The following is a 16,186-nucleotide window of genomic DNA, read 5'->3' as shown; positions in this document are numbered from 1 at the left end:
TCTTTCAGCACAGATTTCAGCCAGAAACTCATTTGCTATAATATTTGCTTGCTGAATTAAAGGGAATCACCATCTTACCCTGAAGCATGTAGTATCACTATAACAGAGGCACAGTACAGCACCACATATACCACTTGTCTAGCTTGCTGTGCGGAATAATATCTTTACAATCTTTAGTACAGTAAGTAAAACTTTAAAAAAACCCACAAAGTTAATTTCTTTGGTGTTTACATCATGAAAGGCTTCCTTTCTCTGTTTCTACTTTATGCGGAGAGGATGTGGAAAAGAGAATGATGTTTCTCGGAATGTCTGCCCTTCTTGAAAGAAGGGAGCCATATGTCAGGGCCCTGGCATTATTGAATATAGTATCTATGAAGACTACCCCTCTGAGCAAGAAGCTTGTATCTAAGGGTATGTCTACAGTGGCAGAGTTACAGCACTGGGAGTTACAGTGCCACTCATCGAGCACCGAAGGGAAACCGCTGTTGTGTGTTCACACTGTCAGCTGCCTGCGCAATAGCGTGTTCACACTTGAGGCACTTGCAGCGGTATTCGGAGCGGTGCACTCTGGGCAGCTATCCCACAGACCATCTCTTCCTCTTCTGCTGCTAAGAGTTGTGGGAAGGCAGAGGGGGTTGCGGAGCAGCCTGGGTCCTGTCCCAATGCCCCGTGATGCATTGCTTTGCATCCCAGCAATCCCTGTGCTTTCATTCGCCTTTGGTGCCATCTTTCAACAGTTTGTGTATTGCGCGCCCTGCCTCTTCAGTCTTCAGGAATGGATCTCAAACTGTTGACCAGTATGCTGCTTGCTTTGACTAACACATCACGAGTGGCAGTGGAGTTATTCCTTAAAATACAAGGGCAAGAGGAATGCGACTTTGATCTTACCATGCATAGAAGCTATGACATGAGATTGCTTGTGGCATTCACGGAGGTGCCAGTGGAATGCTGCATTTGGACTCGGGAGACAAGCACTGAGTGGTGGGATCACATCATCATGCATGTATGGAATAAACTTTAGGATGAGGAAAGCCACATTCATGGGACATGTGATGAGCTCGCCCCAGCCCTGCGGTGCAAGGACACAAGAATGACAGCTGCCCTGCCATTGGACAAGCACATGGCGATTGCAGTGTGGAATCTGGCTATTCCACACTGCTACCAATCGGTTGCTAACCAGTTTGGAGTGGAAAAGTTGACTGTTGGACTTGTGTTGACAGAAGTGTGTAGGACCATTAATCGCATCCTGCTCTGAAAGACTGTGATTCTGGGCAACGTGCGTGACATTGTGGATGGCTTTGCACAAATGGGCTTCCCTAAGTGTGGACGGGCAATAGATAGCACGCATATTCCAATTCTGGCACCAGACCACCTAGCCACTGAGTACATTAATTGGAAGGGTATTTCTCTATGGTTCTCCAGGTGCTTGTGGATCACCGTGGGCATTTCACGGACATTAACGCAGGTGGTCTGGAAAGGTGCATGATGCATGCATCTTTCGGAATACTGGTCTGTTCAGGAAGCTGCAAGCAGGGACTTTCTTTCCGGAGCAGTAGATCACCAGAGGGGAAGTTGAAATGCCCATTGTGATCCTGGGAGACTCCGCCTACCCGATAATGCCATGGCTTATGAAGCCATACACAGCAAGGAGCAGTTCAACAACAGGCTGAGCAAGTGCAGAATGACTGTTGAGTGTGCTTTTTGCTGTTTAAAGGCCCTCTGGCGCTGCCTATATAGGAAGCTGGACCTGGGCGATGACAATATTCCTATGCTTATAGCCACGTGCTGTACACTTCATAATATTTGTGAAGGGAAGGGTGAAAGCTTCATTCAGGGCTGGACCGCTGAAGCTCAGCACCTGGAGGCTGAATTTGAACGGCCAGAGACCAGGGCTATTAGAGGGGCACAGCGCAGGGTCATAAGGATCAGGGATGCTTTGAGGCAACAATTTGAAGCTGAAAGCCTCTAATATTTGTTGCTATGCTTGGGAGTGCAGTCCTTGTAATGCTAGGAGGTGATTGTGATAGGTGCAGACGATGCAATATAAAGGTTTAAGATAATTGTCTGTTGCTTTGCAGGGCTATGTTTGCTTTCAATTAATAGAAGAAAGATTGCTTTCAAACCAGAACAATTCTTTTATTAAAAAACAAGATCCGGAGGAGAGAGACAGAAAAAACAAAACACATCAGCACTGAGAGGACTGGGGGAAGTGAAGGTCCCCGAAGGAGGTGGGGTCCCAGGACGGTTAAAGATTTGTGTATGTCCAGGAATCATATTCAACCTTCTCTTTGGAGTACAGTGCAGCGGGTACTGTACTTCAACAGGGCTAAACTTCAGAGGAATGGGTGTTGAGTGCAGTGGGTACTGGGAGTCTGCTGTGATGGGGGGGGAGTGGAATGCCGCAGGTACATACTGGAGCCAGGAGGTTGATAAGAATGTGTTGGCGGTGTCTGGGGGAGCACATGGAAAAGTGTTTTGTGGCAGCAGCTGCAGGGGAGGGTGGGCGCAGAGCTGCCCAGTTTGCAGTGCTAATATCCTCTTGGCGCTCCATAATGTTTAAGAGCTGCTTCATAGCTTCATTCTGGCACGCCACATTCTCCTTTAGGTCCCTTTTCTCGCTGTCCCATCACTTCTTCAATTCCTGTTTTTCAGCCGCGGAGTGCATCATAACCTCATGCAGAAAGTCCTCTTTGTGGCCACTTTCTAATTCTGCGCAGATGATCAGCTGGCGATAACAAAGAGGGAGGCAGGGCTCCCAGGGTCATCTCTGTGAAGCCAAAATGCAACATTTTATGGAAGCAGTATTGTTTGCAACATACAGAACACTGATTCAGTGTTTTAAAACACAGTCACTATTCACATTCCTGTCACTAACTGGCAGACCCCAGGCAAACACACATGAGCCACAAGACCCCCAAAATGGTGAGTAGCCACAGAGTCAGGGTAAATCAGTGTTCCTGGACCCTACTGTAGAGTGGGCACATGGCTCTTGGGGAGAGCCAGCACTGTATGGTGGGCCTGATAGTCATTCTTGTCCCCACGTTTTCCACAGGCTGTGTTCATTATGGAAGATATCTCGCTGCTGAGGGTGAGCAGGGAATCAAGGGAAGGTCTTCTCCAAGACTGCGGCTTAAACGGATTGCCTGTGTGCAGCAATGGTGTGTCTGTCCCCCGTCCATGTTCCTCCCCCACCCTCCCCCTGGATGTCAGAGTGGCTCAGGAAAGTTAGCGGTAATGGGACAAGAAACAAAGCAGCTCTGCTAAAGAACCCAGAGATCTCTGAGGCAGATTCCCATGAAGTGAGGGAGTCAATCAACAGCCTGTTCCACCATTCAGATTAGGCATGTGGTGGTACACACATCATACAGACACAAGCCTGCTTTCTGCAGCCCTCCTGCCCCCAACAACTCACTTCAGCGATTGCCAAAATCAAATCCACTTATCAAATCAAAATCAAATCCAGGGGCCTCCTCTCCTGTTTGTGCTTCTCCAGGATCTGACAGTAGTGACTGGCTAGCCTCTTCCGGGGTAAAAAAGAGCTCCTGCCTGCATGCATCTCTGACCTCCGAGTCGTCCTATGCCTCTGGGATCCACCTCCCACTCCGCATCCTCGTCCAAGATTTCCTCCTCCTGGCTCAGTCCACTCTCGACTGGCACACGAGCTACCAAAGTATCGACAGTAGCCCTCTCAGTTGAGGTAGGGTCGCCACAGACTATTGCATCCAGCTCTTTATAGAACCGGCAGCTTGTGGACGCAGCGCTGGAGTGGCGGTTTGTCTCTCATGCCTTGTGGTAGGCATTCCGCAGCTCCTTCACTTTGACCCTGCACTGCAATGTGTCCCAGTCATGGCCCCTTTCTGTCATGCATAGTGAAATCTGTCCGTAGGTATTATAATTCCTACAGCTGGAGTGCAGCTGGGACTGTACAGCTTCCTCTCCCCAAATGCTGATGAAGTCCAGTAGCTCGGCATTGCTCCAAGCGGGGCATCACCTGGTGCGTGGAGCAGGCATGGCCACCCGGAAAGATGCACTGAGACCACTGCACACATAACCAAGCAAACAGGAAGGGGACTTTCAAAATTCAAAAGGAATTTATGGGGTGGGGGTGACGGTTGGTCACCTGAGGGCAGGGCAGTAGAGTTCAAACCGATGACCAGAGAGGCAAGAATAGGCATTGTGAGACACCTCCGGGAGAGCAATTGCAGCGCTGTAATTGACCAGGGTGTCTACACTGGCTGTAGCTCTTGCGCAGAAAACCATATGCCTCTCTTTTTAGAGTGTTTTTTTACAGCATTGCAGCTGCGCAGTTTCTGCATGCCATGCGACTTGTCCATGTGTACACCTCAGGAGTTACACCGCAGAAAGCTGTTTTGCTGCGCCGAAACTTGCCAGTGTAGACAAGGCGTCAGAATGATAATAAAGTTGATGAATGGCCTTCACGTGCTGTCTTTGGAACTGGTTTTGCCAAGTCTGAGACATTCCAGGAGGCAAGCACTCTCACTGTTTCATATAGCAGGCCCATTTAAGCAACATGCTAAGTGATTGAATTCAGTTCAAACTGAGGTAGGAAAAAAAATACAAAACACTGTGAAAGCAAACTTTGCCAAGTAATAGAGTGCCAACATTCTTTTGTTGGAAGGATAACGTTTCATATGAATAATTGGAGCAACTGATTGCTCTGCATTTAGTGAGCTTGTTATTCAATTTATTAGGGATGGAAGCACAACAGCAAATGATAATAAATCCCTGGAGGAGAGGAAGGTGTAGGTAACTCTGGGAATATTTAAATTCTCTTTTGGCTCACAATCCACACTTTCTAACGTGCTCAATTCTGTTTAATGACAATGTTCATTTCTCCCCAACATGAATAGTGTTGCATTTTATTGCTTTCCAACAAGGTCGATCAATGTCTCTACTCAGTCAGATGTGTTTGCAGGAAACAGTGTTCTTTTTAAGGTATTTTGTGGGAGATGGGTGTGGGGAGGGCGAGATTTAACCGCTGTTTCCAGGGCTGAGAAATGAATTTGATTTTTTCAGATCACATCTCTTTGGCCTGCGAGGCTCAGCCAATGATGACAGCAAGATCTATTAGGATGTGAAATCGTTTCATGAAAGAAGTGGTGGAATCTATCACAGTCTCCAGAATTGAAGTCAGTAGGTGGGGACATGGGATTCTTCCAGGGGGAAAAAAAGGATTCTGTAGCAAGTGGTATGGGTGATTTAGTAGATGACATTTTTCTTTCTAAGTCAGAATGGAACCAGAGCCTTGGCCCTCGGGAAGGTGCTGTGCATCTTCATGTGCTACCTTTCACACAAAGTGTAAATCTGAACCTAATGTGTTGACCAGATTCTAACTCTGATAATTATATTCTGTTCATTTAGAATCCCCTTGTTGTTTCAACAGAATTACTTTTCTTCACCTCTTTTTTCCTTAACTGTTGCAATGTGACTAGTGTCATCATTCTAGCTGCTGTATCCAACAGGTTCCATTTCAATGCAAGGTGAAGTGGTCTCTGCACATTCCAGGACCCTTAAAATGTCAGTGTCCTTCAGCAAAGGGATAGCATCTTTATTACAGGCCCTCAGTGTTATTCAGTAGAATGCACTCTGCATGGAAGATAAAATGTTAAAGTTCCAGGATTGGGTGTATATTGATAATTTTGTAAAGCACCTTGGTATTTGCAAAACTGCCCTCTATACCAAAAAATATTTAACACTTATCCCAGCACTTGATCTGCTGGACAATACTCCAATACCCAGAAGCATTCAGATTATGAAAGGGTCACCCACAGTCTTGTCTCATGTCATCCTCTTATCTTGTCTTGTTACTAGAGGGATATATTGGGAAGCAGTGAACTAATCCCATCAAGATGGAATACTGCCAGTCAGCTAGAATGGGCTGCCCATCTTCCTTCAAATTTTATGAGCTGAATATTTTTGATAGTTTCATTTCTATTTCATTACCGTGCAAACAAAACAAATTGACAGAGAAAGCAATCAGCACATGATGCATCCTCCGGAACCTCTAATGTAAAATGTTGGCTGCTTCTGCAAACACTGCCAATTATCAGAGGAACTGAAAATGGAAGCAATAGCCTTTTGCAAAATAAGCAGCAGGGCATTATGGACCACAGCCCACATACCTATTACTGTGTGGAGAGTGGGCATAATATGTTGGAATATTTTATAAATCAATCATTCTGGACATGAATCACATTCATACCACATAATAGCAAGAATACATGCTGGTGGACATACTGTATGGAAGATTGCAACATTTACACTAAATTTTAATGAAATGCATGTTTGTTTTTATCAGTCTGTCCCCTCACTCTGTTCCTTTCAACTCTTTTTCCATTCTGTTTTGCACATATGGTAGTTTTCCTATTAGTTTGTCTTACTGATAGGTCTGGAATAAAAGTATGAAAGAGTCCAGAACTGAATGAGAGAAAACAGCAATGGACTGTATTAACAAAGACTCAATGAACTGATATCAACTGAAAATGCATGAGCATGAGACAGTCTCCTTCATTGTAATAAGGGACAGATTTCATTTGTCCTAAAAAGTTCTTCCCACCAAGAGTTCCCAGCAGGATATCCTATTATAGGAAGCCTCAGAACTAGCTCTCGGTGGTTGATCATACCCAAGAACATGACGCATCCAACTTCAGAGAGCTGCTTTTACTAATTTAATGTTTTTTTTTTAAATGTGTTCTAGTTCAAACAGGAATTAATTCAGGGAATTCCTATGGCTCGTGTTAAACAGGAGGTCAGACTAGATGATCATAGCAGTTCTTCCTGGTCTCAGAATCTATGAAATTAACCATTTCATGTGTGTTTTATACATTCTGGTGAGAATCAACAGTTTCCAACTGAAAGAGTGGATATAATATACCCAGACTTTAGCAATGCTTTTGAGACAGTCTCACATGACATTTTCATAAGTAAATTAATGGGCGGAGAGTGACCCCTGCATTTGGGGAGGCTGAGCATGAGCACCTTCGAAGCTCCTTAGAAGCTGCGGGGGCCACCAGTGCCCAGATCGTGGCCCCACCCCATGGTCTGCCTTGAGCCCTGCCCTCACTCAGCCTCCTCCCCTCCGAGGCCCTGCCCATACTCCACCCCACTATGCCCCAGGCCCCACTCCTGCTTGGCCCCTTCCCCTGCCTTCACCTCTCTGCTCCCTCTCCTGACATCCCCCGCCTGCTGCTCATGCCTCTTCTCTCCCTCCCCCGAGGGGCCCCCCACCAACTGCTTGCACCTCTTCACACACCCCCTTGAGTACCCCACCCCCCGATGCCCATGAGTAAACTGGAGAAATGCAGGTTCATTAGAACTACCATTAAGTGCATACCTAATTGGTTAAACAATTGCAAACAAAGAGTAACTATTAATGGAATGATATTGGATTGGAAGGAGGTCTTAAGTGGGGTTCCACAGGGATCTGTTCTGGGTCTGGTGTTATTTAACATCTTTATTCATGATTTGGATGTAGGAATAAAGAGAATTTTCAGATGATACAAATATCTGGGACGGGAGTTGCAAACACTTTGGATGATAGAGCTAAAATTCAAAGGGATCTTGATAACTTGAAATGCGCTAAAGACAACAAAATGAAAGACAAATGTAAGGCGCTACTCTTAGGGAAAAAAAACCAAATACATAAATACAGAATGGGGGATAACTGGCTCAGCAGCAGCACTGCTGAAATGATCTGGGAATTGCGGTGGATCACAACCTCAACATGAGTCAGCAATGTGATACTGTTGCAAAAAAAGCAAATGCTATTTTTGGGTTGCATTAACAGAGGTATAGCATGCAAGGTATGGAAGGTGGTAGGTAAGGCTGCGAGTCTGTCATGGAGGTTGTGGAAGTCACGGATTCTGTGACTTCCACAGCTGCAGCAATCAGGGCAGCTGACACCAGGGCGGTCCCAGGGGTAGCCTGAGCACTAGCCGGTGGGCAGCCCCAGAGGCCTCGGAGCAGCAGACAGCCAGAGTCAGTTACACCACAGGGCATCAGCACCATGGGGCCCCTAAGAGCAGTGGTGCCCTAGGAGCAGGTAAAATTTAGTCAGGGGGATTTATAGTAAATGTCATGGACAGGTCATGGCCGTGAATTTTGTTTTTTGTTGCCCGTGACCTGTCCATGACTTTTACTGAAAATACCCATGACTAAATTGTAGCCTTAATGATAAAACCACTCTATTTAGTGCTGGTTGTGCCTCAGATGGGGTACTGTATCCAGTTTTGGTCACCAGTGCATATAAAGGATTTAGAGAAAATGGAAAGGATCCAGATACAAGCAACAAAGATGATCAAAGGGATGGAATGGAAGCTATATGAGCAAAGGCTGAAGGCATTGCGTATGTTTAGTTTGGAAAAGAGGAGATTACGAGGTATATAATAATGATTTTCAAATACTTAAAAGGCTGCCATAAAAAGATGGAGAAAAAAAATTTCTCTTGCCATGGAAGGCAGGAGATGAGGCAATGGGTTCAAACTTCAGCATAGCAGATTTAGATTAAATCTCAGGAATTCTTAATTTAAGAACACTAAGACAATGGAATAAACTGCCTAGGGAAGTCATGGGAGCTCCTTCACTGGAGGTTTTCAAAAAGAAGCTGGATAGCCATCTATCTTGGATGGTTTAGACACAATAAATCCTGCATCTTGGCTAGACTAGACTAGATGACCTTTGTGGTCCCTCGTAACCCCATGTATTGTTAGCCCCGTTTTACAGAGAGCCAGAGGGAGATTGAATAACTTGTCCAAGGTCACACAGGATGTGAATGGCAGAGTTGGAAACTGAACCTTGTCTCTTCAATCCCAGCCTGATTCATTAACAGCAGAACCATTCACTTGTCGTGAAAAATAGAGGGACTCCTCACAGATTCTATAAAACCTTGTCAGAAATCAAGAAAACCTGTGGTATAAGAAGACATTCTTTCCTGAAACTAAGGATGGCCTGAAATTATTATAAAGCACCTATTAGGTCTCCAATTTGGAGAATTGGTGTCTGTGACATGTGAACATAATAATTGCCTTGGAGACACTTCAAGCTAACTGTTCGGAAGCTTTATGATGAGCTCTTTATTAAGTAAGAAACAATGTGCAGGGCAATTTTTAGCATTCAAAAATCTGGAGATTTATTCAGTCTTAGGGATGAGTAGCCTCTGAAATACATCAGGAAAAAAAATCCTCATTTCCTAACTGTGCAATATCTTTAGCACTGCCAGGTATTATCATGCTATGGAGTGGGCAGCATCTGGTGCTTTGTTATTACTGGACAGTATCTCTGCTCTTCAGCATCATTTCAGACTCTGGTATTTACTAATTCTACATTTTCTGTTCACTTGCTGTGGATGGGGTACTGCAGCTATCCAGTATCTTGATTTGTAATCACAGATGGAAAATTATCATTTTTAATAACCCATCTGTATCATCACTGGCATGCCCCCTTTTTTCTTTGTTTTTAATAGCTAGTTTAACTTACATTGTTTAAAAGACTGTGGTACAACATTTTGTACAGAACCTTCCAACCAGAAGAGCCCCAAAGCGCTTCACATACAGATGGATTGGAGATGTATTGTTGGAAATGGATCCTCAAATATGAACTCCTCCTTTGGATTGCTGAGAAATATAGACTCATATCCCTCGACTTGAACGCTGATTATAAACCCCTAATATGGATTTGAACGCTGCCTCCTTAGGCTATAACTAATTATATTTATCAATCATTTCATCTACAAATGAAATGCAACTATTTCTATATTGGAATGTTGCTGGTTTTTTGGTAGAGGGCATTAATACCAAGTTGGGCTGTTGGGTTAGTGCTGGCTCAGAGATGACACCACGTGCAGCAATGCCCTGGGGTTTCTCTGGAGGTCTCTTATCCAAATATTAGCCAGACACAGCCTGCTTAATTTGTGGGATCTGAGGAGCTCAGAGCCCAAGGTTGTATCACTGCAATCTCTTCAATGTGAAGATAGTGCTGTCTGCAGTTAATGTATTTATGAAGTTTCACATTCTGGGGTGCAGTTCAGTGAACAGTTGTGTCACTGCTTGTCCTTAAAATGCTCTGCTGCTTCAACTCCCTGTCTGGATGCTCCCAGCCAGCATACACACATGTACTCAATGTCTGTGTGTTGAGCGGCCCTGGTTTAGCAACTGTGAGTTCAGCAGCCTGTTGTTATACCTCAGTCACACTCTGGTCTCCACCAGCCTTGGTTACTGCTAGCCAAGTTACCCTAACACACCCCCAGACCCAAGTTGCCCCCAAACCATCTGCCTTGAAATGTACAGTCCTCTGCTGGAACATTCAGAGGAATAACAAGGTCTGTTGCTCCTTTAAAGAGTGGAAAGCACAGCAGTGTGTTGCTTTAACTGGAGTTAATTACTTCAAGCCAAACACAGCAGTGGGTTGATTTCGAAAAAAATAAAACAAGTTTATTTAATCAAAAAGAGAGAGGTTTTAAGTGAGATCCAGTATAAGTGATAAAATCAGAAATGTTGGTTTCAAACAAATAAAAGTGAAAAACACTTCCTAGTGACTAAGACTTAACAAAACTATAGTCTTGGTTCAAGGTAAGATTCTTAACACACCTCCTTGCAACAAGGTGCCTGGCCACCCTCTTGCTCATGATCTCCCTCAAAGTACAAAGTGTTTGGATCCTTTGTTTTCTTAGGTGAAAGGTAACTTGGGGTTCTTTGCCCCTCTATTTTATAGTCCTGTCAACTTTTGCAATACAGTAAAAGCTTTGTTATCCAATATGTTGGAGGAATTGGGGGTGCCGGTTAATCAAAAATTCCAGTTACCTAAGAGTTATACTTACCAATGGAGGGAAGGAGTTTGGGAGCGGGAGGGGGCTCGGGGCACGGGAGGAGGTGCGGGATGCAGGTTCTGTGGGGGAGTTTGGGTGTGGGAGGGGCTGAGGGTTGGGGCACGGGACGGGGTGCTGGGTGCTCCCTGTAACTGGCGACATGTCCCTGCTGCTCCTAGACGGAGGCACGGCCAAGAAGCTCTACACACTGTCTTCGCCCGCAGGTGCTGCCCCTGCAGTTCCCATTGGCCATAGTCCCCAGCCAATGGGAGCTGCGTAACCAGCGCTCGGGGTGGGATGGGGGCAGCACACGGAGCCCTTGGCCATTCCTCTGCCTAGGAGCAGTAGGGACATGTCACCGCTTGTGGGGAGCCGCTCAGATCCAGCACTCCGAAATGCCGGTTTCTAGCGCTTTCCAGTTGGTAATGTACCAGATGATACAGCTTTTACTATATATCCTTCTCAAAGTTCAAAGCTCCTGCAGTGAGGAAGGGTACCATGGAGTCTGATGGAAAAGTTTGAATTCTGGTTTCTTTTCCTGTGCTGCTTTCTACAATGCAAATTGATTTGTCCCTGCCACCTCTCATATGCCAATGAATGGCTGCTTGACTGTGATTGCCTATTGTCTGTGATTGTGTTTGGATGGAAACAGCCTTTCCTTTGTCTGGGGAAAAAAAAACTGTTTACCCTCTCCCCAGATCTTTCTGATTCAATCACATTTTATTAACATCTGAGAGAGGGAAATCATAACTTCACTTATAATGCTAACACATGCATTTTACAATGACATTAATAACCAATGTATTATTAGCTTTCATGTGATAACTCACACAGTGTATATTGTACAAATATTACTGCAGCAGTGTGTAAGCTGTGAATACAGGAGTCCCTAGGGTCACATGAACTTATTCAGATTTCAAGTCCCATCCCAAACCAAGAGTATTAATGCACTATATCTAATTCTCTGTCCTTATGTCTTCCTCCGAATACTTATAACATATTGATTTAGCCCAGTTAGTCTGTAGAAGTTCCTTTTTCAGCTGTTCAGTGCTGTTTCCTAGACATGGAGCCCAGTGAATTTGTTTAAATCACAGTGTTTCCTGTGTTAAGTTTTTGACACAAAGAGCTTTATCCCTCTCTTCATTTCCCAGGCTTTTTCAAACATAGTAGCGGATTTCTACAAGGCACAGACATCCCCATGTGACAGTGGGCAGTGTCAGGAGTGTTCAGATTTGGAAGCTGTTTTACAGCCTCCTCTTCATGTTATTTAAAATGGAAATTACTTTATTAAAAATAACTTGGTTTGCTTCAGTGCGTCTATTTCTATGCAACAGCAAAGGCACCCGTGTTCTATTAATATTTGCATTATACAGCACGTTTGGAAATGTTATAACTCAGGTGGAATACCCTCACAGGAACTACATGTATTGTTCCTGCCTCAGCTCTCATTCTCTGTAGATGTTCAATTGTTAAATGATCTTCAGGTTTCCCCAACATGTTTGCATCCAGAATCCTTAAATAGGGATTACTCAGGCAAATAATGGAGAAACTGGTTCTATCACCTCACTACCTCTTCTGAACTGTTCCATTCTTTTAGAATATCATTTAACTACATCTGCTCATCATGAGCTTTGTCCTCTGCCCAGGTATAACTAGCAGTAGCTTTGGGGCTATTTTGATCTGGATTAATTATTTGTAAACATAATATTGAAGATTGTGGTGGTATTTTTTTTAAAGTAGGTTGGATTATTGTGTGGCCATAGCAACAGTGTAGTTATAGTACACAGGCTAATGGAAGATAATAAAATCTGATGTTTCCTCTGATTCCCACAAAGGTAATGAAGGAATCTATTCCCCCCTCCTCATCCAGCTCCCCATAAAACCAATGGCATAACTCCCATTTTCATCAGCAGTGCAGGATGGGCCCACAGAACACTGCTTCACTAGATAAGTGCACTGTGGAACTTTTTCACCTCCTGCTCCTGCATCTTCAGTTTCAGACACTGCCAGATTTAGGATATTGGATGTGATGGACCAGTGCTCCAATATCTTATGGCAAATCTTGTGTTCTGCTATGCATGTACTGGCTGTCCTCCTGGTTAATAAGAATAGCTCTGGTTCCCATATCCCTAGGCTGACTGAATCTAACATGCATCTCTGCACAAAATGTTTAAGTCAAAGATATTTTGCCATATTTTAATTTCCATTCATTCAGAATAACATTTCCCTTGGTCACCACATCACTGTTCTCCAGCCAATATTTTTACAGGAGAATGACTTTGACTAAATAGGCTTTACTGAGGCAAACTTATACAACAGATGAGCCTGCAGCAGTTGAAATAATGGTTGTCCAAACCAGGAGTGTCTGATTTGTTAGTAAACACTCAAGTAACCATTCTGATCAGTGACCTAATAATTATGTTTCTTTACTCACCTTTACCAGACCAAATCTCACATGCACTAGGACCCGTAGGCCATAAAAGGCCTTATGGCAGCCTTATCATGCCAATATTTCATGTGTTTGAACACAAGCATGGGCTTCTGTCCCTCTGCAGCCATGACATCTATTTCCCATGTTCTGATGGGGGTGTTAAGACAATATATGGCAGCTACTGCAAAAAAAGTGCAGTGTTTTCCAACTGATCCCATCCTAGGTCCCTGAGGAAGAATATGGAAAAGGATATTGTGTTGTTCCATTGCCTTTTTACAGACTCTTTGAGTCCCAGACTCCACAGTATTTCCTTGGCCTCATACAGATTAACACAAGGAAGATTTCTTTTGTTTACCATTCACTTGGATATCAATGTAATTTTTCAAAAACAAAGTTGAGTGACATAAAATATCTCCAAGGACTAGTAATGAGATAAAAATCATTTCATACCAATCGCAGATTAGCAGTGACTCAGTTGATATGAGATGTGTTGGTGATATCGTTATTTACATAGTGTAGCGTAATAGGAAGAAGAAGACAAAGAGCCCTTGAGGAGTTTACAATGTAAATTACCATCACACTAATTTGGCACCTTGCTGACAATCTCACCAGACCAGGATGAAAGGACTCATGGCCTCTCCTCCCTGGAGATGCTCCCTCTATGTTAGGGTTGAGGCATATCCACAGGGTTGTTTGTAGGATGCTCATTCGATTGCTGCTTTTGCAGTGAAGAAAGTATTTCAGTCTCCAGGGCTGGCTATTTCACCAGCATTAAATTCACTAACACAGATTAGTTTGTTTTCCAAAGTTAGAGTGCATGTGAACTATTTTCCTTTTTGTTTTTTTTTTAAAACCATCATGACTCTTGACTCATTCACCCCGGGCCTGTTTGAAATGTAAACCAATGTTATCTTTGTGATGACGATTTCTCTGCGTCATTCTTGAATTGATATCCAGATGTCAAGTGTCTGCATGGAGCCAATAACTCAGTTCTGTTTCCCGTGCTTTGCCACAGAAGTCCTAAAAAAATTCTGACAACTTGTTCTCTTCTGTGGATTTTGGGACAGGAGGTACAGCCCTGATCCCATGTGAGTGAAACAGTTTGTGACAGGTACAGTGTATGATTTATTGAAAGGCCATGTTATCCTGTCAAATTAATCATTGTATCATATCCACTTCCATCATGGCTGTGACTTTGCTCTTTCTCCCCCATCTTATCCTTTTGGTTTAGAGGTACATCTTTAATAGTCTAAATTCCTCAAACAAACAAGGTCATTTGTTTCCTTTTTTTGACGAAGGGAAACAAAAATAAATTGTTGTTTCTGTAAAGAAAAACACTTTATAATGTCTCAGGTGTTGTTTATATAACTGTTCATCTAACCTTAAATAGGAAATTAAATAATTATAAGGTTTATAAAGGAAGAAGACAGTGTATTTTGTACATGAGTACAATAATTTTAAGGTCCTCTTTATGCATTCTTAATATCCCATAGAAAACCTCCATAGCTATGTGTGAGATTGCAAAGAGATAATCATGAACCATCTATCTGAATCAATTGCATGGATAATTAATTAATCAGATTGGCAGACCCCTGAAATTTGCATGTCAGTGGTTAGCCTCTGTATGCAAGTAATTCCCGTCTCCACCCTAACTCTTCAACATGCAGTGATTAGTTGAAGAGAGGGGGATAAAGTGTGATGATATCTAAATGACAGTCAGTCTCACTTGGCAATGTTTAAATACTTTTGGCCCATTCCAATAAGGTGCCACCTACCAGTAGACTTCCAGTGGATTCAATGAAATGGGAAGGATGAGGGTCTTCAGTATTTCAGCAGATGCCTAGCATCGTGCAGGATTGATCCCTTTGGTGCTTAAATGGGGAGGGATTTTATTGGTGGGGGTGGGGGTGGTGATAGTATTCACAGAATTTTTTTTTAACATATGTCAGGTTTTTAGTCCAGTTATTTTTTCTCAATATAACCTTGTTATACCCAGCTAAACTAGTGGGTTTCCAACAGAAAGCTTGCCAATATTTTGGTTTCCACTCTTCCAATTTTTTTGCAGTTTTCCTGATTTCATGGGAATGATCCTTCAAGCTTGTGGGGCATCACAGAGTCCTGAATGACATCTGATTCTGCCATATAACACTGTGTTGTGATGTGCTGATATAACACTGTGGTTTAGCTATTTCATCTGTATCTAATTTATCTTTAATCTAGGTTTATCTAATCTATCTCTCTAACCTATCTCTGAATTTCACTGATAATCTTCATAGTCATTGAGTATCATGGCAAAGTTACATGAAGATTATCCTGCAGTATGAAACCGTTAGAGATGTGAACTCTCCTCATCTGGAATGCTGTTACATAGAGAAGGTCAGTTGTTAGAAGGGTACTACTTTGTAGCACTTGGAGGAGAAATCTCCCAAGGATTTACTTAAATATAGGACATACCAGCTGTCAGAGTTTATCCAGAAGATTATTACAGCAGAGCTCAGAAATGTGAGTTAAAAAGAGCAACTTCCCAAAGCCGAGACAGTAGCTATTGCTATTGTATTCATTCAGCTGGTAGTACTTTAGAATGCAGTTGAAGTGTATTTGTATATATTATGAACCTAATAATGTCAGGACAATAGATCAGGACATAATTTGCCTTGAAAAAGTGAAGTCATGTCCCAGTGGATGCATAAGAGTGACTAACAGATTAATAGATATGTGACCTTATTATTATTGACTCAGACCAAGTTGATCATTCATTTCCTGTTGTAAATGGCAAAATAATTTCAAACAAATGTATTTACTGCTCCATTTCTGAATGAAGGTTAAACAGGTTGGAAGACCTGTAATAAATAAAATGAAGACACATTCTGCTACTTTTCTCATATATAATGTAGATTTAAAATAAATAAATAAAAATAGATATGGAATAAGAG

The 16,186-nt window shown here is 43.1% G+C and overlaps 1 protein-coding gene and 1 long non-coding RNA gene across 4 annotated transcripts in view; both read left to right on the top strand.

Annotated features, from left to right (window-relative positions):
- The window catches only part of LRRC4C (leucine rich repeat containing 4C), an 860,187-nt gene that overhangs the window by 632,302 nt on the left and 211,699 nt on the right, over nucleotides 1–16,186 (top strand). The gene's annotated exons all lie outside the window — the stretch shown is intronic.
- LOC141990050 (uncharacterized) overlaps nucleotides 1–16,186 on the top strand; it is a 54,648-nt gene that overhangs the window by 38,009 nt on the left and 453 nt on the right. The window contains exon 2 of the long non-coding RNA XR_012640064.1: nucleotides 5,038–5,150. This is a non-coding gene — a long non-coding RNA (uncharacterized LOC141990050). The remainder of the gene's footprint in view (nucleotides 1–5,037; nucleotides 5,151–16,186) is intronic.

Source organism: Natator depressus, chromosome 6, assembly GCF_965152275.1.
Source record: "Natator depressus isolate rNatDep1 chromosome 6, rNatDep2.hap1, whole genome shotgun sequence".
Taxonomy (NCBI): Eukaryota; Metazoa; Chordata; order Testudines; family Cheloniidae; genus Natator; species Natator depressus.
This window is presented reverse-complemented; position numbering and strand designations above follow the sequence as displayed.